Below are 22,498 nucleotides of genomic sequence, written 5' to 3' on the forward strand. Positions count from 1 at the left end.
TAAATCGCTAGTGATCTCTCTAGAGTAATTGGGATTGGTAGAGCATCAGTCACCCATCTGTTTTATTTTCCGGGAAATTTTGTAAAGACTTACCCTGTAAGGTTCCTGGAGGAAAATCAATCACCAGTTCTCTCTTGTCTGTAACTAAGTGGGGACACATCTGATTGGTAACATTGAGCTCATAAGTCTTAATCTTAGTTACTCCATGTGAAGACATTTTTAGGTTAAACCATTTTGTGTGGCATTTATTATAGTAAAAATCAGAAATGACATGAATACGCAACAGGAGATTCAGTAAATTGGTATTTTCCTACAATGGTATTATATGTACTCGCAAAAACAAAATATAAAATTACATGAAAAAGATCTCATAAATTAATTTTTGAAAGGAAGTTAAAGAGAAAAAAATAATGTTACAGAGAAGTATGTAAAGTAAGATTCTGATTTTATTTTAAAAATTAAAATTAATTCCCATTTTCAGTAATGGCAGAGCAGCACTCCTACTGAACACTATCTAAAATGTTAGAAAAAATATTAGAAGTTTTCTTCAAAGCAGGTTAAAGAAATCCACATCATACTGAAACTGCAGAACACCCACAGAAAGATACCATCTTGAAAGTAATTGAAGATAAAAACATTAAATTCATAGCCAACTTCTTGTTATAGTCAGAAGATATGAGAATGATAATGTGCTGGAGCTATGTAACTAAAATTATAGAGTTCTACATAGATGAAGTGTTCTTTGGGGAGCAAAGGTAAAATAAGCACACATGCAATAAAATCATACACACATATATGATTCCCATTCATATAAAGTTTTAAAAATAGTCAAGTCTACAAAGTAAGCAAGAAAGTTAAGGTCACAATAGTGGTTGCATCTGGTCAGGAAAGAATGAGGCCACGATCAAGACTGGGAATTTCAGGAATTCTGGCAGGGTTCTTTGTCTTGAACTGAGCCATGTGGACATGTCTTACATATTTTATGTACTTCTCTCATTGCTACATTCACAATAAAAGAAGAATACCTTTTACGTTAGAGTACAAAATTGTTTTTAATAAAATACCATATTTATGGACTAGCCAGTCCATAAAATATTCCTACCAAATTGACCTATAGATTCAACATAATCTCAAAATTCCAGTGAGTTTTTTCAGTGAAATTGATAAACTACTTTAAAATTTATATGGAAATGAATAGGATTTAAAATAATCAAAACAATCTTGAAAAGATGGCTTACTATAAAGGCACAGTAATCAAGAGTGAGCACTACAAGTGGAGTCTGGGAAAGGGAGAGAAAGAAGCAGGCTCCCTGCTGAGCAGAAAGCCCCACACAGGGCTCCATTCCAGGACCCTGGGATTATGACCTGAGTCGAAGGCAGCTGCTTAACTAACTGAGCCACCCAGGTGCCCCTGGTCAATTATTTTTTGGTAAGGTTGTCAAGACCACTCAATGGGAAAAATAGTCTCTTTAACAAAAGATTCTTCGAACAACTAAATATCAACATGCATCCAACATAATTAATCTGGATCCCCACCTCACACCATATATAAAAATTAACTTAAAAAGGATTAAAGACCTAAATGTAGAGGTAAAACTATAAACTCTCAGAAGAGAACATATGTGTAAATCTCTGTGGCCTTGTATTAGGCAGTGTTTTTGTTGTTAGGACACCAAAAGCACAAGTAACCAAAAAAAAAAAAAGGTAAATTGGACTTCTTCAAAATTAAAAGCTTTTGTACTTCAAAGGATGCTATCAGGAAAGTGAAAAGAAAATCCACCAAATAGGAGAAAATATTTAAAACTCATATATTTTATAAGACATTAGTCCCCAGAATATATTAAAAACCCTTACAACTTAACAGTGATAAGCAAATGACCCATTAACTTGTGGGGAAAGGGTTAAGTATTTGAACATTTCTCCATAGAAGATATACACATGTCCAATAAACACATGAAAAGATGCTCAACATGGTTAGTCATTACAAAATACATACGAGAGCCATACTGAGATACAACTTCACATTCACACAGTGGCTATAATAATAATAATAATAATAATAATAATAATAATAATAATAGAAAAACAAGTGTCAGCAAGTATGTGGAACTGTGAGAGATTTTCATTTCCTATTTTTATCTTATGATGTTTTTATTTTAATTTAAATTCAGTTAATTAACATAAGGTATTATTTGCTTTGGGGTACAGGCCTGTGCTTCATCAGTTTTACATAATACCCAGTACTCACTGCAACACTTACCCTCCCCAGTGTCCATCACCCAGTTACCCCCTCCCCTCCAGTAACCTTCAGTGTGTTTCCTGAGATCTTATGGTTCTCCCTCTCTGGTTTCACCTTGTTTCATTTTTTCCTCTCTTCCCCTATGATCCTCTGCCTTGTTTTTTAAATTCCGTATTCCACACATCGGTGAGATCTTACGATAATTGTCTTTCTCTAACTTATTTGGCTTCGCATAATAGGGTAGTAATGATCATGCTTTTAAATTAATGTATCCTTAAATAATTTTTTAAAGTATTCCCATTTTTGAGGAGGGTGAGAGGAAAGGCTCATAGTTATGCAGACTTTGTTACTAGTAGTCAGTTAAAAGTTGATACGGTATGTCACCTGAAAAAGCACGTTGGGTTATTTCTCCAAATAAGAATTCAAACAGCCATCATGTATCCAAGTTAGGCATCTGGGAGAAAGATGAACCTTGTGGCTAGACAAGGGAAACATATTACAAATTGGATTTATAACGGAAAAGAAATACGTGCACTTTGGGATTTGCTGAGTTGCGTAAGTCTGTAGCAAAGTAGATCAAAGAATATAAATCAATATATATCAAACTGAAGCGACGAGAGGGGAAAATATCCAAAACAAAGTACTGAGACCACACTCCTGGCTTGTTGATTGGCCTAACTGTGAACAATGTCACAATCTCGAATGACAGGACAGCATGCAGTTAGAGGAAATGTGTAAAGATGGCTGGATATAGATAGGCTGAGCTATCTGTATTTTTGCTTAGTGACACTAATTAAACTGCCCACCCCGCCGTCCTCGTATAGACATCCTACAGCTGCCAATTTGTAACCTCTGTTCAAGAGTATGGTTGCTTCATTGAGAAGCAAACCATCCAAAGGCTAACAATAGAGGGCAACATAATTTGGCTTATTATCTTAATAAACACTGGATAGACCGGGATAGCTGTGATTCTGTAGTAAACATGATTATGAGTAAACATGTCAAAAGTATGTCCTATTTGCTGAGATGAAGTTAACAACTGTCAACAATTAATAAAACCATAAGTATTTTAATGTGGCTTCTGGATCTGTTAATTTCAATCATAATGCCTTAATTTGAACTATGTTGAGCATATAAGTACACTAGAAGATGATGAGGATATTGTTATTCAATCTAAAATTATAGTTTTTAAGTTAAATCAATAGCAAAACATGTAAATGTCCCAATTTATCTAATTACAGAAGCAACATAAGATTGAAAAGTTTGAAAAACAGAAAACAAAAAAAAACATGACTTGAGTTGCCTCAGTCCTAACAATTTTTTAATATATGTTTTATATGTGGTAACAAAATGTTGGATCCTACTTTTTAACAATTTTTAAATTATATCATAGTAATTTGCCCATATAGTATAATCTGCATAAATAGAAAATGTTGGATCTCGGATGTAGGATGTTGAAAATTTGAAACCCAATCAAAGATACATTGTGAAATATTTTTTTTTTTTTTAAAGATTTTATTTATTTATTTTACAGAGAGAGATCACAAGTAGGCAGAGAGGCAGGCAGAGAGAGAGAGAGGAGGAAGCAGGCTCCTGCTGAGCAGAGAGCCCGATGCGGGACTCGATCCCAGGACCCTGAGATCATGACCTGAGCCGAAGGCAGCGGCTTAACCCACTGAGCCACCCAGGCGCCCAGTTTGTGAAATATTTTTTAAAACCTTAAAATCTTACAAAATCAGCAAAACAAATTTTTAATTTGAAAATTTGATTAGAATGTTTTTAACACTTCTAAAAATTCAATTTGCCAGCACATTTGGTAAGAGGATAAAATGATCAAAAAGTTAATACATTTCTTTCATCAAAGTTGATGCTTCAATTTTTTTCCAGTGAACTTACTTTTTTAACATTTCATTTGGCACAGATTCTAGCTTCAGCAAATAGTTGAAGAGACCAATATTTTAATTTTTCTTCCAATGGCCACCCTTCAAAACTACAGAGATGACTTTTGCAGGTTATATGATAGTCCCCCTAAACACAGATGGCTTTGGGGTGTAACTTTGACCTCCAACCTTTGTTATATGCTTTTCTACCTGAGGAGCAATATCTAGGGTGAATATTAGACCATCGGTCATTTATTCCCTGCCCTGGCTTATGATTCCACTGATGGGAACGGGTTCTAGGCTAGCTGCACTCACACAGCCTTGCCGCTTTGAAGAACCTACCCCACGCTGATTCCTGGAAGAGTCACACTCAAAAAAATGGTCCCCTCCCAGAGCCTTAGATTTTCCAACAGGATAAAACAGGGTTGCTTTTTAATTTGTTTTTAATGAGTGTACCATTTTGGGATGAGCTGTGTGTGGTTGATAAAAGAAAGACAAGCATTCTTTTAAGTGCAGATACTACAACTATGATCTTATCTCAAACTAACAGTGACTTGAAAAACAACTGACCTCGCTCCCTAATTACTGCTACTACAGAAGTACTACAGATGAATTATTCTGGAACAAAGTTGATAATTACGGAAAATCTTTCCCAATATTTAACAAATTTAGAATCATGATCCCTTACAAGTGAACTGACTCAGTTATTCCACACATGCTTTATCTTGGAGAGCAGCACATCCAGAACTAACATAGCTCAAAGCTAGGTGTTCTCTTCATATTTTTTTAAAGGATCGATGATCTTTTTTTGCTTTTTTTTTTTTTTCATGACTAAAGCAGGCATCTGGTTTTACTGCCTTAAAAATATTCAGACTAAAAATATTGGAGCTATGATAGAATCAGCAACAAAGCCCGGCACCAAAGCTCACCCTTTCATCACTGTGTTAAAGGGGACCCAAAGTTCTCTGTAAGGGAAAAATCTGACCCTTCTCCAGGCACTCTCTCTTGCTCCTTTCTATCAGAGGGGCCATTTGATTTAGGGCACCAGACCTTCCGCAGCCCCTTCACATCCGTGAGAGAATAGAGGTCTGTCCCCAGCTGAACTGGCTCCGTTAGGCAGCTGTGTTCCTGGCCACAGAAAATAACCAGAACCTGGGTACTCATTACAGAAGGCAAACTCATTGTTGCCTAACTTCCGTAAAATCTCAGTTGAGAAACACAGTGTGAATGTGGGATTTCTGAACGATACAAAGATCCATGCATTCTTTCAAGAGTATCAGAAAGCCAGGTACTCATAAGAGCCAGTGAGTAGAGAAAGAGCACACACTTTCAAGTGTGAGATTCCTTTTATCACTTACTAGCTGCTAACCTCCCTCTGGCCTACGCGATGGATCACTTCCTATTTTAAATTTTTGCTATCCTATTTTATGTATCCTCAGAAGCAGCCTTCAATTGCCTGAGATAAAGTAGGGGAAACTATTTCTACAGTTAATCAAATAAATAATTGACAATACGTAATAGAGAAAGGAAGTCTAGTGTATCTTAGGGACTTACACATGGCTTAATATTTTAAAATACATCAACATGGCACATCAGTAGCCCAACTAAGGAAGGAAAAAAAAAATTTCCGCTGATGCTGGAAAGGCATAAAATAAAGTCAAGACTATCCAACAACAAACAGAAACAGACTCATAAATACAGAGAACAAACTGGTGGTTGCCAGAGGGTAATGGGTTAAGAGGATGGGCACATAGGTAAAAAGGAGGGGCACCTGAGTTGGTCAGTGGGTTAAGCCTCTGCCTTCAGCTCAGGTCATGATCTCAGGGTCCTGGGATTGAGCCCCACAGCTGGCTCTCTGCTCAGCGGGGAGCCTGCTTCCCCCCACCACCCCCCTGCCTGCCTCTCTGCCTACTTGTGATCTCTGTCTGTTAAATAAATAAACTCTTTTTAAAAAATAGGTGAAAATGATTAAGAAGTACTAACCTCCAGTTATAAAATGTCAGAGAGATGAACAGTACAGGACAGAGAATATAGTCAATAATACTGCAATAATATTGTATGGGGACAGATGGTAACTCCACTTAATTGAGGGGAACATTACATAATATATGGAATTGCCAAATCACTATGTTTTGCACCTAAACTAATAGAGCATTTTATGTCAACTATATTTTAAAAATCTTTTTAAAATAAAAATGTAATTGAAGATTAAAACCAGGTAAATTTATAGGATAGTTATCCCTCAATCTTTCAGATTCTGTATACTCTTACGTGCGCCCTACAGTTTTATTTGCCATGCAGACATTAATTTAATATTTGAGGATAACTGGGCCACTTATCCTAGTTAATATTTTAGTGGTCATGAATTCATTTGCTTTAGAAAAAAACAAGGTATAATCTAAATGTGTACAGTTTGACCTCTAGTGAGAAATGGGTTAATTCAATGAACTTTTTTTGTTAATTGAGTGAACTTCTGTGGCATGTTGGTTTATATGAAATTAATAAATAATGGTTGTAAGTATTTGTTATTCCAAAAAAAGACTATCCTTGATTTTTTTAAAAAGCACTTAATAACTCAAAGGACTCAAAGGTTATTATCTTAATAGAAGAAAATCTATCTGAAACCAATAGCCACATAATTCTTCACAGAAACATTCATTAAAATTAGAAACAAATCAGGTCTAAATTTTCACATTATTTAACATTTAACACTGAGTTAGAACTCTGGCCAATGCAAACAATATGGCACAGAAATGAGATCTACATTTGGGACAAGAGGAAATATAATTATCATTACTTATGAACAATATTATATACTAGATAAACCATGATAATAAGATGAAATTTCTAGAATTAATTCAAGCTCAGTAAGATGCTAGACCTAAAATGAATATGTAATTGGCTCTTTGTTATCAGAAGATGGCATTTTTGCTTGTTCCTAATACAGCAGCAGTAATCAGTTTCAAAACATAATACAATTCAGCTAAAAAAAATTATATTCACAATATATTCTAATCTCCTAAGAAATGTGGAGGACCTATATGAAGAATGCCACAAAACTGCAGAGAGCTATAAAAGGAGAGACATCCTGTTCTTCGATGGAGAGAATGAATTTTGTAAATTTGTCAATCATATTTTGTATGTGTAACTCAATACAAATAGCAATGCAGTCAGTTTTCTTTACAAAATGATTGCAAAGTTTGAAAAAACAACTAAGTGATGCTATCAATGGGGAACAGACTTCTGTAAAAATGGAATAATTTAAGACATATAGACAATACAAGCATAAAAGTAGACACATGTACAAAACAGGTTCTACTGTGTACAAGAATTTAATATGTGATCAGTGGGGCACTGGAAACCAACAACAGGGAAGATTATTCAATAAACTGGAAAGTACTCATTAAGTATTTGGGGAAAAATCAATTCAGATACTCCTCATACTTTTGAGTGGGCTAAAAGGATAAAAGCAAAATACAGAAAACAATTTCAAAAGATCTTGACAAAAATGGAAGAAAATCTCAAACCTCTCCAGTAGGGAAAACTATTAAGGAAGGGATTAAATAATTCAGAGAAAAATGCCCAGTGGACTCAAAATTTAAGTCTAAAATTAAAACTAAATCCTAGCACCTTAAACTAATAGAATGCTGTATGTTAAATATACTAGAATTTTTTAAAAAAAAATACTAAATCTTAACAATAAAAAGATAAACTATGAGTTGGAGGCAACATTTGCAGGAGTGCCACAGATTTAAAAAAATGTACTTTTTTACACTTTATTGCAAATTTCTTATAAGTTTATTTCACTTTTTTTCATCTTTTTTTTTTTTTTTAAAGTAAGCTCCATGTCCAATGTGGGATTTGAACTTGAAACCCTGAGATCAAAGTTGGATGCTCTACCAACCAAGGTGCCCCTAAAATTATTTCAAATAAAAAATATTTATGAATACCTTGATCTATGAAGAATTCCTTCAAGTTGATAAAAACACTAAGACCCCAGTAGACGAATGGGTAAAGGATATAGACACAGTGTAGACACCTGTGAATATACACACACACTGACAAAGAAATTAAACAAGATGGTTAACAGATGTGGGAGGAAAATATTGTCTTTGTAGCAAAGAAATGCAAATTAAAATAAGACTTCAATTTACAACTATCAAATAAGCAAATGTTTTTGGTTTTGTCTTTCATAATCAGTATAATAAAACAGGCACTCTTTCTCATGACGGGTGGACGCATAAATAAGAATAGTTTGTGTGAAGAGTATTGACATACTTGAATACAGTGTTCATCATTTACATTAATGACTTTGAAATGACTTACATGTAAGATATTCAGGAGGTTATTAAATAAGTTATGAAATATTATATAGCCATTAAAATGGTGTTTATAGGAGCACCTGGGTGGCTCAGTGGGTTAAGCTGCTGCCTTCGGCTCAGGTCATGATCTCAGGGTCCTGGGATCGAGCCCCGCATCGGGCTCTCTGCTCAGCGGGGAGCCTGCTTCCCTTATTCTCTCTCTCTGCCTGCCTCTCTGCCTACTTGTGATCTCTCTCTGTCAAATAAATAAATAAAATCTTTTTTTAAAAAACGGTGTTTATAAAGAAAAGTTTCAAGCCAGATATTTTCATTTTATTTTACTTTTAAAATTCCAGTATAATTAATGTAGTTATATTATTGTTATATATTATAATTATAATATTATTAATATGAATAATATTAATGTTAATATAATAATATAATGTTATATAATATTATATTATATTAGTTTCAGGTTTAAAAAATAGTGATTCAGGGGTGCCTGGGTGGCTCAGTGGGTTAAGCCTCTGCCTTTGGCTCAGGTCATGATCTCAGGAGCCTGGGATCGAGCCCCGCATCAGGCTCTCTGCTCAGTGGGGAGCCTGCTTCCCCCTCTCTCTCTTTTTTTACTTCTTCTCTTCCTACTTGTGATCTCTGTCTGTCAAATAAATAAATCTTTAAAATATATATATATATATATAGTGATTCATTAATTCTATACATTGCTCAGTGCTCATCACGGTAAATGTACTCTTAATCCCCTTTACCTATCTCACCCATTCAGCCGCAACCATCCCCCACCCCAGCCATCAAGTTTATTCTTCATAGCTAAGAGTCTGTCATTTGGTTTGTCTCTTTTTTTGTTTGTTTTGTTTCTTAAATTCCACATATAAGTGATATCATGGTTTTTGTCTTACTCTTATTTCACTTAGTAATAGCCTCTATCGATCCATCCATGTTGTTCCAAAGAGCAAGATTTCATTCTCTTTTATGGCTGCATAATAGTCCTTTCTATGTATAAACCCATCTTCTTTATCTATTCATCTCTCTATGGACACTTGGGCTGCTTCCCTAATTCGGCTATTGTAACAATGGAGTAGTGGAATTACTAGCTCATATGGCAATTCTATTTTTAATTTTTTGAGGAATCTCCATAGTGCCTTTCACAGTGGCTGCACCAGTTTGCAACCCCATCAACAGTGCAAGAGGGTTCCTTTTTCTCCATATCCTCGCCAACACTTGTTTCTTGTGCTTCTGATTTTAGCCATACTGACAGGTATGAGGTGATACCTCATTGTGGTTTTGATTTACATTTTCCTGATGATTAGTGTTGTTGAGATTCTTTTGATGTGTCTGTTGGCCATCTGCATGTCTTTGGAGAAATATCTGTTCATGTCTTTTGCCCATTTAACTGGGTTTTTTTTGGGGGGGGGTGTCGAGTTGTAGATGTTCTTTATGTATTTTAGATACTAATCTTTTATTAGATATGTCATTCATAAATATCTTCTCTCATTCAGTAGGTTGTCTTTTAGTTTTGCTGTTTCCTTCACTGAGCAGAAGCTTTTTACTTTGATGTAATACAAATAGTTTATTTTTGTTTTTGTTTCCCATGCCTCAGAGACGTATCTAGAAAAATGCTGCTATGGCCAATGTCAGAGAAATTACTGCCTGTGCTCTCTAGCAGTGTTATGGTTTAAGTTCTCAAATTTAGTTCCTTCAACCATATTGAGTTTACTTTTGTGTATGGTATAAGAAAGTGGTCCAGTTTTCCCAACCATTTGCTGAGAAGACTGTCTTTTTTCCTATTGCATATTCTTGCCTCCTTTGTCAAAAAATTAATTGACCATATAACCACAGGATTATTTCTGGGCTCTCTATTCTGTTCCATTAATCTATGTGTCCGTTTTTCATGCCAGTACCATAATGCTTTGCTTACTGTAGCTTTGTAGTATATCTTGAAACTTGGGATTATTATCTCTCCAGTTTTTTTTCTTCTTTTTCAAAACTGCTTTGGCTCTTCAAGTTCTTTTGTGGTTCCATACAAACTTTGTTATAGTTCTGTGAAAAAGTCTGGTTGGTAGTTTGATAGGAAATGCATTAAATACGTAGATTGCCTTTGGTATGGACATTTTAACAACATTTGTTCTTCCAATCATTGAGCATGGATTATCTTTCCATTTGTCTGTGGCATCTTCAAGTGCTCTCATCAGTGTTTTATAGCTTTCAGAATGCGGGTCTCTCACCTCCTTGGTTAAGTCTATTCCTAGGCAACTGTAAATGGGATTATTTTCTTTTCTTAAAAAAGATTTTGTTTATTTGAAAGAGGGAGAGAGAGAGGAGGGGCAGAGGGAGAGAGAATCCCGATATGGAGCTCTATCCCATATGCCTGAGATCATGACCTGAGCAGAAACTAAGAGTCAGATGTTCAACTGACTGAGCCACCCAGGTGCCCTGGGATTGTTTTCTTAACTTCTCTTTCTGCTACTTCATTATTACTGTTTAGAAACGCAACAGATTTCTATATATTTATTTTGTATCCTAAAACCTTGCCTAATTCATTTGTCAGTTCTAGTAGTTTACAAAGGAATTTTTAAAATAATGTGATAAATGTGCTAAGTGAAGAAAGCAACATACAAAATTATTTGTACGGTATGGCCACATATTTTTAAAAGATTTTATTTATATATCTGATAGAAAGAGAGAAAGCACAAGCAGGCAGAGAGGCAGGCAGAGACAGAGGGAGAAGCAGGTTCCCCACTCTGCAGGGAGCCCGATGCGGGGCTCAATCCCAGGACCCTGGGATCATGACCTGAGCCAAAAGCAGAGGCTCAACTGACTGAGCCACCCAGGCACCCCTGGCCACATATTTTTAAAAATGAAGAGGGAAAAAAGGATTTTTAAAAGTGCATGCAAAACAACAGTAGGTGTTTTGGGTGGCAGACCTGATAGTAATTTTGTTTTTTTCAACTCGTATATGGACCCAATTTTCCTCAAGGAGAATGTATTACAGTTTTATAATATATAATATGACAAGCAAATCTCTGCTATGTCCAGAACATTGGGGAAATCCCATGGTATGTGTTCATCATAGATTCCAGGTTTCTGACATTAATAAAAGCATTCTAGAGGGAGCAGGGTGGCTCAGTCAGTTAAGTATCCAAATCCTGATTTTGGCTCAGGTCATAATCTCACGGTTGTGGGATTGAGCCCCACACTGGGCGGCATGCTCAGTATGGAATCTGCTTGAGATTCTCTCCCTCTCTCTCCCTCCCCTTTGCCCCTCCTCCTGCTTGCCTCCCACAAGCCCTATCTTTCTCTCTCAAATAGATAAGTAAAATCTTTTTTTTTTTTAAGATTTTATTTATTTATTTGACAGAGAGAAATCACAAGTAGATGGAGAGGCAGGCAGAGAGAGGGAAGCAGACTCCCTGCTGAGCAGAGAGCCCGATGCGGGACTCGATCCCAGGACCCTGAGATCATGACCTGAGCCGAAGGCAGCGGCTTAACCCACTGAGCCACCCAGGTGCCCTGATAAGTAAAATCTTTTTAAAAAATAATTTTATATGAACTTTTAAGCCAATGGTGGCATCTTTTCCAGTTCCATCTGCCTACCAGCCACACACAGGCCGGGTGTACAGAAAAAGGCTAACTGATCACAAATGCTCTTGCTAGGCACTTTGATGCTGTAAGATACCTAATGATTAGTTGTGTCTGAGGAGGGAAAAAAAAGCCTTTTAGAATAAAAGACAATTCTCCCAGAAAATTTTAATGGTGATTTTTTGTTTGCTTTTTTTCTTAAACTACTTTTCCAGAACACAAGAATAATAAATGCTGGATATAAAAGGTGCAAGTGTTACAGGTGATGGGGAGAGTGACTATCACTATTAAAGTTTGATATATATTACTCCCAATTTTTTGGGTGAATATATAACATTTTAAAAAGAATAATGGGACCATTCTGCACATGTTGTTTTGTAATTTAAATGTTCTGTTTAATAATATATTGCAGACAGCTTCCCTTGTTAGAACATATATGCACCCTCATTTATTTTAATGGTTTAAAATAGTCCTCTTTTAGTTTATTCTAATTTATTTAACCAATGGCCTATGATAGTCCTTTTCACTACCAGGTCATTATTATCAACAATGCTACAAGAATATATACGTGTCATTGTGCACTTGTACAACACAGAAGTGTCTGAAATATTTGACTATTTTACCGTAAACACCCATCACTCTTGATTATTTTTGTGTGATAAATTCCTAGAAATTGATTTTCTGGGTTAAAGCTTATTGCTAAGCAGGCCTCTACCAATGTTGTTTATATTCACAACTAATATATAATGAAAATGCATCTTTTTTAAATCTCCAACAATGAGTACATTATCAAGGTTTATTTCCTTTTAGCCAGTCTGATTGGTGCAAAATATTGTCATTGCTTTCTTTTGCATTTCTTTAATTATTATAGAGGTTGAGCATCTTTTCATAGATCTCTTGATCATTTCTGTTCAATTCTAGAAATTGGCCATTATAGTCCTTTGTCTGTATTTCTATTTGCTTATCTTTTCTTGTTGATTTGTGAAAGCTCTTTTTATATCCAGGAATGTAGCCCTTTATTATGTTATTTGCACAATTTTCTAAGGCTTTCTTTTCACTTTTTATTTTCAATTTCATGTATAGAAAATCTTTAAGTTTAATGTGTTTTATTTATCAGTATTTTCTAATTCTGGATCTGTGTCATACTTAGAAAGATTTTCCCCACTCCAAGAATGTAAATAATACTTATTTATGTTTTCTTCAAGTATTTTTTATGATTTCAGTATTTTACATTTTTATTTTTGAAGCATCAGAATTTATTTTGATGTAAAGTATGAGATGAAGACCCAGTTTCTTCTTGTCACAAATTGCTAATCAGTTGGCCTGTTACCATTCACCAAATAATCCATCTTTTCTGCACTAATTTGAAATACCGTATTTATGATGTACTAAATACTCATATGTAGTTGGTATATTTCTGCGATCTATTTATCTTAGCCCCTGAGCCAGATGTGGCAATTTGCTTTTGCGTAAATATACACTTAACAAAAAAACAAAATACTACTACGATAGAGTTGAACATCCCTAGACTAAATAGAAAATTCCTTCTTACTAATGTATCTTTCAAGAGGAATCTCTGGCAATAGGGTTAAAATAACTTAAAAAGTCAGATTTGGTATCATACGCAAGTCACTGTGAGCCTTACCCACAGTTTTTTACCCCTACTTTACTTGTCAAGGAAGGATTAATAATGTTCCTCTCTCAGCATTTCTGGTCAGTGAGTTCATTGTGACAAAATAATAGAACCACAAATTGAAAGTCCTAGTAAAAGTTGGTGGCATCAATCTAAGCAGTGGAACTTTTCCTTTGAAAGACGGCCTGAGTATGAATGGCTTTTTAGATTCATATGTAGACACGAGTAACTATGCATCTCTTTTTCTAGCTCTAACCCTGTGCAGATTCACACTGAACCCATTAAAAACAGACACAGTATTTTAGTTTAAGGGAACATTTCTGGGTGGATAGAGTTGACACAGAATCAATGACAGGGGGAGCTGCCCTAGGCAGCTTTCTTGCCATAGAGTGTGTGTGTGTGTGTGTGTGTGTGTGTGTGTGTGTGTGTAAGCTCTCCTTTCTTCAGCTATGACCCTGGAACCCACCATCTCAGGGCCGCTGGAGGACCGCCATACTGTGCTGCCTGATTCCATTGTGTGGGTTTTGTGCGGGAACTCACTCCTCCTATAGAACACCTGACCATATGGCCAACCCGCCTCTTAGAATAGGTACAAAGCCTGGGGTCCTCAATACTTCTAGGGGCCCACAAAATGTTTTAACTTCTTTTAACATCAGAAGCAAAAAAAAAAAGGACTTTTAGGCCAGAGAAAATGTTTTGTTATGTAATATTAATATACTCATCCTTATACTAATAGAGTTCTAATCTTTAATCTTTAATATTTGTTTTTGAAGGATGGGGATCACAAAAGTCATAACACAGCCTTGCCTGTACCTCCAAAGATTTCTTGCCAAGGGAACACCAATCATTTTAGAGGTCATATCTCTATCCTCTTCCTGGAAATTCACGATTAAAGGCTCACAGGAATTCTGCAATAAAAATAAAATGAAACAACAACAACAACAAATTATAGAACTTCGTTTACTCCAAGGTTCTCAAGGCCTATTCGATCCTGGAATGTCTTTTTTCTCCTACATAATAACTACTGTCTTCTCCCAGAACTAGTAATCCACGGAAGAATTCAGGAAATAATTAACTCGCCATTGCATTAAGATTCAGCATCAGCTAACATTCCTCAACCATCCTTTTCTTTTTTTTTTTAAGCAGACCATACAGAAGCCTAACGGATTATTCTTTGTTCTTTAGGAACAGAATTAGAATGATACCTGATGCCCTTTGAGCCACATGCTAGCAACACAGTCCTACCTACCCACTCGGCAAGAGAATTTTATAGTTGCACAAGTTTCAGATTTATGCTACACAGCTCACTGAGACCCGTTTCAATTCAGTTTTCTTGATTGGTCTGCAGCAGTATGAGGATGAAAATAATTCCCAAATGGCAAAGAAGGGTGAAAAGCTGCTTTCCTGAATCTCAGAACATGTTATTCCTTAACCTATCAGACCTTATTAAGAGTGACTTGAAATCTGTCAGTTCTCAAAAGGTTTCTCCAGTAACAGATTTCTTGGTTCCATTTCAGTTCCTGCAGTTCCCACAACCACAGCCCTATTCAATTTAGCAGGGCTCGGCTGCATGAATGCCGAAATTAAAATGTGCTTTCAAAATTCAATCCACAGCAAAACTGACCTAACTTAGAAGCATCTCCACAGTCAGATTTAATAAAACGATATGAGTCTGGAGGAGAAGGCAGAAGAATGATGAGTGTCTTTGAGGTATAAAAGAAAGGTAGACAGTGTTGTTGCTTTTTTTTTTTAAGTTACGCTAACATGTGTCCCTTTTTAAAAGTCAGTTTTCTGTTTCACAGAAAAAGTAAAAGACCCTCCGTTGTTTCTTTTCAATTTTCAGAGGTTTATCCATTAGGAAGATGATCCCTATTATTTTTCTGGAAGCAAATGCATTTGTCTACCCTTAGTGCTTTAAAGTACATGTATTTCTTGCCTAGGAGACACTTTAAAGCCTTTTGGTTAAACGGAAACCATCAAAGCTAGGGGCCATAATATTTTTTACAATTAGGAAACAAAATGTTTTTTTCTTAGGAAGAAAAAAAACAACAACAACACTGCTCATTAAAGTATAGATTTCAGTTCTAGAAGAGAGAGAACTAACCTCATTCCCTGAACACACAGTATTTAGCCTAACAAACACTGACAACAACAAAAATGAAAACACAGTTTGGCCAGACCCTGCTTTGTCCATTTTTTCTCATCCCAGTTGGTGTGTACGCATGTGTATATGAGAGAGAGAGAGAGGGAAGAAGAGAGAGAGACGATCTCTCTTGGCTGGCAGAATTGATGAAGGTCTAATAAAACGGCTCACACTGATTTTATTTCCTATTAAAGGCCTACCTGGGCTCCTTATTTTTGAGCCAATAGAGATACCTAACTTTTTTCGAAAGCTACTGAATGCTTGCAAAAATAGTAGCAAAGGGGGCATCTGGGGGGCTCAGTGGGGGAAGTGTCTACCTCCAGCTCAGGTCATGATCCTGGGGGCCTGGAATGGAGCCCATATGGGACTCCCTGCTTTGCGCGGGGAGGGGAGGGGGGATGCTGCTTCTCCCTCTGCCCCCACCCCCCAACTCATGCTCTCTCTCTCTCTTTCTCTCTCAAGGAAATAAGCAAAATCTTAAAAAAAAATAATAGTAACAAAAGAAAAAGAAACCTTTCTAAAGGCAAATCACTTTGATAATCTTGAACAACCCAACTGGAGTAATGGAAAGGATAGTTAGTAAATGTATCACCAACCAACAAATAGAGTAGGTACTCTGTGATCAGCTGGGTGCTTGACACTGGGTTCCTGCTCTTGAAAGTCCCGTGAATCGGTCTGGGAGGTAATACAATGTACCTGAGACAAAATGCCTATCAGAAAGTAGGAACAGAGCAGTGTTTTTAAATTATGCTTCCGTATGTCAGTCCTATTCTAGAAACAGAACTGAGGTATCTCCTGCCAAAAATGAATAATGGTAGCCGATATCTTGGTTTATGAATTGGTAAAAGAAAAAAACTGGTTATTAGGATTTTATCAATTTTATATTTTTACCCTGTCCACCTTCCTTAAACACTGGAGTCTACTACCATTTTGCTATTAATCAGATGGTAAAGGGCTATGAATCTGTAGAAAACACATACTGAGAGAAAAAAAAATTCTGAAATTGCTGAGGACTTAATTTCACAGTTTCTTATTTTGAAGGAAATACACTCCTGGTTGTAATGTTTTATATATATACATATATGTATATATATAATACAAACAGCTATATTTTCTCCTGATTAAAGTGTTCTCAGTTTGCTGGATGAATTAAACATATCAATATATTATGGCATTTCTACCACATGACCATAATATTCAGTTATTTTTTTACTGAAATAAATTGGGAAACAACCAAGTGTATAGGGAGATGTGAAATGGAATGAACAATTTTATCAATTTTTGTCTGTTTATATCCTGACATTGCATAGAGGCTGTAAGGCTGATAATGTCACAAACAAATTTTCAGACAGTAAGATACACCTGTGAATGCAACAGAACATGAGAACGTTTTCTTGAAGTATGTGGTATTTCAAATAAGCCAGGAAGGATAAATCAAATCTGGAAAAAAAAAAAAATGCTTTAGAATGCAAAATGACCCAATAGTTATTTTTACAGCATCCGGTGGTAACGTTAATTTTACAAGCCACATTTTTAATAATCTTGGTTATTCAATAACATTGTCAAGGTCATTGTACATTGTAGATTTTTTTTTTTAACCACTAAATGAGTGGACCATTACTAACATTTTGACATACTTGTTTTCTGTGTACTTTTTTTTTTTTTAAAGATTTTATTTATTTATTTGTCATAGAGAGAGAAGCGAGAGCAAGCACAGGCAGACAGAGTGGCAGGCAGAGGCAGAGGGAGAAGCAGGCTCCCCGCCAAGCAAGGAGCCCGATGTGGGACTCGATCCCAGGACGCTGGGATCATGACCTGAGCCGAAGGCAGCTGCTTAACCAACTGAGCCACCCAGGCGTCCCTGTACTTTTTAATCGTTGTAATCAACTGACCATACCATTTCCTATCTGGAGTTTTTCAGTGCAGATGGAAACTTAAAACTTTTTCTCATGTTATTAAAAAAATCTGTGGATGTGGTATCTTTAACAGTTGTATACTGTAACACTGTAAAGATGTATCAATTCCCTTATTCCTGTATATTTAGGTGAAGGTTTCTCATCTTTCACCATTATTAGCCTGAGATGAACACACTGGTTGGTGTTTCCGTTGGCCTCTGTCCATTTCCTGCTCCGTGTGGTCCCTAGGTCTCACTCTCTCCTCTATCAGCCGTGTGGTTTGGGGACGACCGACCCAGCTCCAGGAGCAGGCGCCATGCCACTAACTGTGGAGGCTGGTTCCGGGGACAGGCAGACAACCAGTTAAAAAAGACGACACACTGCTATGACACTCCTCCCTCAGAAATTTCATTTTCAGAGGCAGAAATAGTCTATGTGGTCCCAGAGTGCCTTCCAGTGCATCAAATAAGCCCAGCCATGGGACACAGCTCTGGATCAACTCATTCAAGGTCACACTGAATGGGAGTCATGAAAAATAAAGAATGGGCCTCCTGACCTGTCTGGGGAACAAAAGGAAAAGAAGGGGACCTATCTGAAGCCAAGACAGAATTTATGTCTAGAGAAAAAGCTGATGAAACAAGAGTCAGTATGTAAAAGCAAATGTATTAAAGTTTAGGACTTGTACACTTCATAACTGTTCATTTTGTTCACACATTTAAAATTCTGTGACAAAAATGACTATTCTATGGATTACAAAGGCCTCTGGATTACCCAATGTTAGCAGAACTAACATCCTCAAGAAAGGGGGGCCTGGGTGGCTCAGTTGGTAAGTTTCTGATCTTGACTTCGGCTCAAGTTAGGATCTCAGGGTCACGGGATCAAGCCCCATGTCAGGACCCATGCTGGATGTGGGATCTGCTTGAGATTCTCTCTCTCCCTCTCCCACTGCCTCTCCCCTGTTCTCTCTCTATCAGATAGATAGATAAATAAATAAATAAATAAATAAATAAATAAAATCTTAAAATCCTCAAGGAAAAAACTTTTTACCCAAAGGCCAATGAGTGTTTGTTTTGCATATACCCTCAGCTCCTAAGACATAAGCTTGAGTGGACACCTGGGTGGCTCAGTGAGTTAAGCATCTGCCTCAGGTCATGATCTCAGGGTCCTGGGATCGAGCCCCACAGCACGCTCCCTGCTCTGTTGGAGTCTGCTTCTCCCTCTCTCTCTGCCCCTCACAAACCTCCCCCCCCCACCTTGTGTTGTTCTCTCTCAAATAAATAAAATCTTTAAAAAAAAAAAAAAAAGACTTAAACTTGAGGACTGAGAGAGAAGGAAGGTAATCACTAAGGAACTTGAAATCAAGGAAGAGTATCTACCGCTACCAGAAGAGACATTTCCAGTTGTGGCTGTCCAGAGTCATACCAAAGGTTGGAAGACGTGGTCACATCCTTGTGAAGTATGAATGAATTTAGTGAATCCTGGAATATTCAGGTCTTTGCTGAGAAAAAGAAACCTAATGAATAAAAGTTCATGGATGCCTGCCCTCTTCCCAAGTGACAAATAGTGCTTGGTACGGGCAGGGTGATGGAGTTTGGGACCTCAGAGATCACACCAAAGGAAATTACCTATGGGCCAGTGGGGGACAAATGAATTTGCCTGTAACAGAAGGCTCTAAACTGGTAGGCACAGAGACTTCTGATCCACACGCAACGCTGGTCAAGGCTTCAACTTGAACCCCAGCCACTTGGCATCGTATCTATAATAGCTGCCTGGTCCAACGGCTGGAAGGTTGCCGTTGTTTTATACGCTGCCTTCTGAAATACTGAATACCCTTGTTAAACGTAGGTAAGCCATATATTTGAAGTGGCTTATAATAATACCTATAAAAAATTAGGAAAATACCAATAAAGCAGGCATAGAAAAACCTGCAGATAGAATAAAAGAACAAGACCAAAGGAAGCACTAAGACATATATATGAATGCACTGTGAATCCACTCATTTCCTACAATGACCTGCAAATTGGGCTTTCAGTTTCCTGCCGGCCAAGGCACAAAGAGTAGCAAGAGCACTTTGGAGGGCGATCTGTGCTGTCCATGAGGGATAAATACATTTGTGTCTTTTGTGTGAGGGTGAGGGACAAGGAAGGAGTGAGTTTTCTGAATATTAATATTTGGTAACTAATTAGTTTTGAAGGTCTCTAAGCAGCCATTATAACAGTTATTACTTTCACTCATATGGCACTTAATGCTTCACAAAGTAATTTACACACTTTCATTTGCACAAAAATCCTGTGATGCAAGATTTGAGGGGATGGTATTATTAAAGCAATAATGTATCTCTCACTCACGCATCCAGGAACTTCGCCTCCCTGGAAACACAATGCAGAAGGAGAAGATAAGCAGAAAGATCTCTGAGATAAGAAACCAAATGGCAGAAAGTCTATGCAGAAGAAAGAATCTCCCTCGGAACCTAGATCCCCTTATTTAGCCTGAAATTCTTTTTTCTTTTCTTTCTTTCTTTTTTGTTTTTTCTTTCTCTCTTTTCTTTTCTTTCTTTTTTTTTTTTTTTTTTTTTTTTTTGGCAGACAGAGATCCCAAGTAGGCAGAGAGGCAGGCAGAGAGAAGGAAGCAGGCTCCCTGCTCAGCAGAGAGCCGGATTCAGGGCTCAATCCCAGGACTCTGGGACCATGACCCAAGCCGAAGGCAGAGGCTTTAACCCACTGAGCCACCCAGCGCCCCTAGCCTGAAAGTCTAACAATACTTAACTTTGTTCCTAAAACCCTAGCAGATTAAAGGTAACAAACAAGGGACTATTACAGAGAGGCACTTTGAAAGCCTCCCAAAACTGAGACATAGGAAAGCAGGGTAGTGTAGAAACTGAAAACACCACAGGGCTCACGAAGTAGGGTACGCAGGGGTGTGTCAAAAGGTCAGGCCTGGACCCTGGCCCTCTAAGAATCAGGTGTTCACACGGTTACATGGTTACCTCACCAATCTTTCAGGAAACAAAATGAGCTCATGGTCACTGGCTCCCGACCCTTACAGCCTTTCAGTGACCTGCCAAGGCTCATAAGATAAAATCCTTATTAAATGGCCCACAAGGTCCTGCAGATTCTGGCTTCTGCTGCCTGCCTCTCCAACTGGTCTCACATCCCCTCCACTTCAACCCCACCTGAGTGGGCTTCTTCTGCACACTTTCTTCTCTCTTACCTGAACCTGTCTCACTGCTGCCTCTCCTGGGCAACCTGAAAGGCCATTTTCTTGGGGAGCTTTACTCAATCCTGGAGTCTAGGTTTCCTTGTAAACCCTTAGCACTTTTGCATTTGAAAATGGATCATAGTTGCATTTAATCATTAGTTTGATTGTCGCTACCTGTTTCCTCCAGGGTACTGTGAGCTCTGGGAGAACAAAGGCCATGTCTGGAATACATGCGCAATAAATATTTACTGGAAAAAAAGAAAAAAAAATAGAAGAGTATGTAATGTCACAGCACAAGCATGCTACATCTTCCTGGTAAATATTTCAAGTTCACTACAAGATCTTTTTGACAAGGGAGAAGCTATTATTTTCTTTATTAAAGCAAAAATATAAGATTCATTATGGAGTAGAATGCAAAATTCGTATGAATTTTAAAGCTAAAGCACAAGCTTCCAGGAATGCTTCTCCCTACGCCCCCCCCCCCCGATTTTTCTCAAGGCATTGTGCTTAAAATAATACAGAAACACGGTGTGGTAAAAGATCCATTTCCCAAGAGATCTGGATAACCAAGGCTCCTCTCCGTTTTACTTGATGAGAACGCGTACGAAGCAGGCTTTGCAAACCGTAAGGCTGTGTGCAAGTATAACTTATTATTACTGAGAAATCTGTCCCGAAGAGGGGGGATGGCTTGGTTCGTACTGCACCGCCCATTACAGGTGAGGCTGGCGCCAGGACCCAGGTCTCCCGAGGCCCGTCCCGCCCGCTGTTTTTCATTAACGCACTGCACCTGCCACCTGCTCCCGGATGCTAAGGTCCCCTCCCTCCCAGCCACATCTGGGGCTGATGCCCTAAGCCGGCCCCCAAGACACTTCAAGTTCTGACCAACCAGAATCGAGAAGCGGGCAGAACACCCAGCCGGGCACTTGCAGGCATCGGAAGAGGGAGGCTCTTTCGGCCTCGCCCTCAGGACCCGGCAGCTTCCCCGCAGGGCTGCCGACGCGGCCGTGCTCGCTCGGGCCCGAACCCAGGAGGCGCTCCCTCTAGCGGCGCCAACGCAGGACTGCAGCGCGCCCCGGAGCCGCCGTCCAGCCGCTTTTCTGAGGGGGCCGTGCGGCCGCCGGGCTGAGAAGTGCCGCGGGTCGGCCCCGGGGCTGGGGAGCGGGAACGCTCAGGAGTAACTCGGGAAAGACACCACGCGCGGCTGCCCGGCCTCGCGGTCCTGCGCGCCGAGGTGGGCCACAGCCGCTGCTTAAGGGAACCGGGACCCCCCTGAGGCGCCTGCAGAGGCGGGTGGAGGTCCCCGTCAGGCCCCCGGGGCGCTGCGGCCGCACTTCCCGCTCCGGGCGCCCCGCCCGCGCGCGCCGGGACTCGCCCTCCCCGCCGGGGCGCGACCGGCCGCGGGAGGCTCCCGCGCCGCGCACGTCCACCCACGCCGGGGCGGGCGCGCCGGGGCTGGCGACCGCCGGGGGACCCCGCCCCGCTGCTCGGGCTCGCGCGGCGCGCGTGCGCGCGGGTGGGCGTGGGCGGCAGGGGCGCTACTAGCGCCGGCGTGTGCGCGCGCGCTCCCCCGGGCGCCCTCCCGCGCAGGCCGGCCCGGCTCGGCCCCGGCGCG

The 22,498-nt window shown here is 38.8% G+C and overlaps 1 protein-coding gene across 1 annotated transcript in view; it reads left to right on the top strand.

Annotated features, from left to right (window-relative positions):
* The first annotated feature begins 21,885 nt into the window (after window positions 1-21,885).
* The window catches only part of APBA1 (amyloid beta precursor protein binding family A member 1), a 194,177-nt gene continuing 193,564 nt past the window's right edge, over window positions 21,886-22,498 (top strand). Inside the window, exon 1 of the mRNA XM_059411894.1 lies at window positions 21,886-22,117. The gene's annotated coding sequence lies outside the window, so the exon portion shown is untranslated. The remainder of the gene's footprint in view (window positions 22,118-22,498) is intronic.

Source organism: Mustela nigripes, chromosome 9, assembly GCF_022355385.1.
Source record: "Mustela nigripes isolate SB6536 chromosome 9, MUSNIG.SB6536, whole genome shotgun sequence".
Classification (NCBI taxonomy): domain Eukaryota; kingdom Metazoa; phylum Chordata; class Mammalia; order Carnivora; family Mustelidae; genus Mustela; species Mustela nigripes.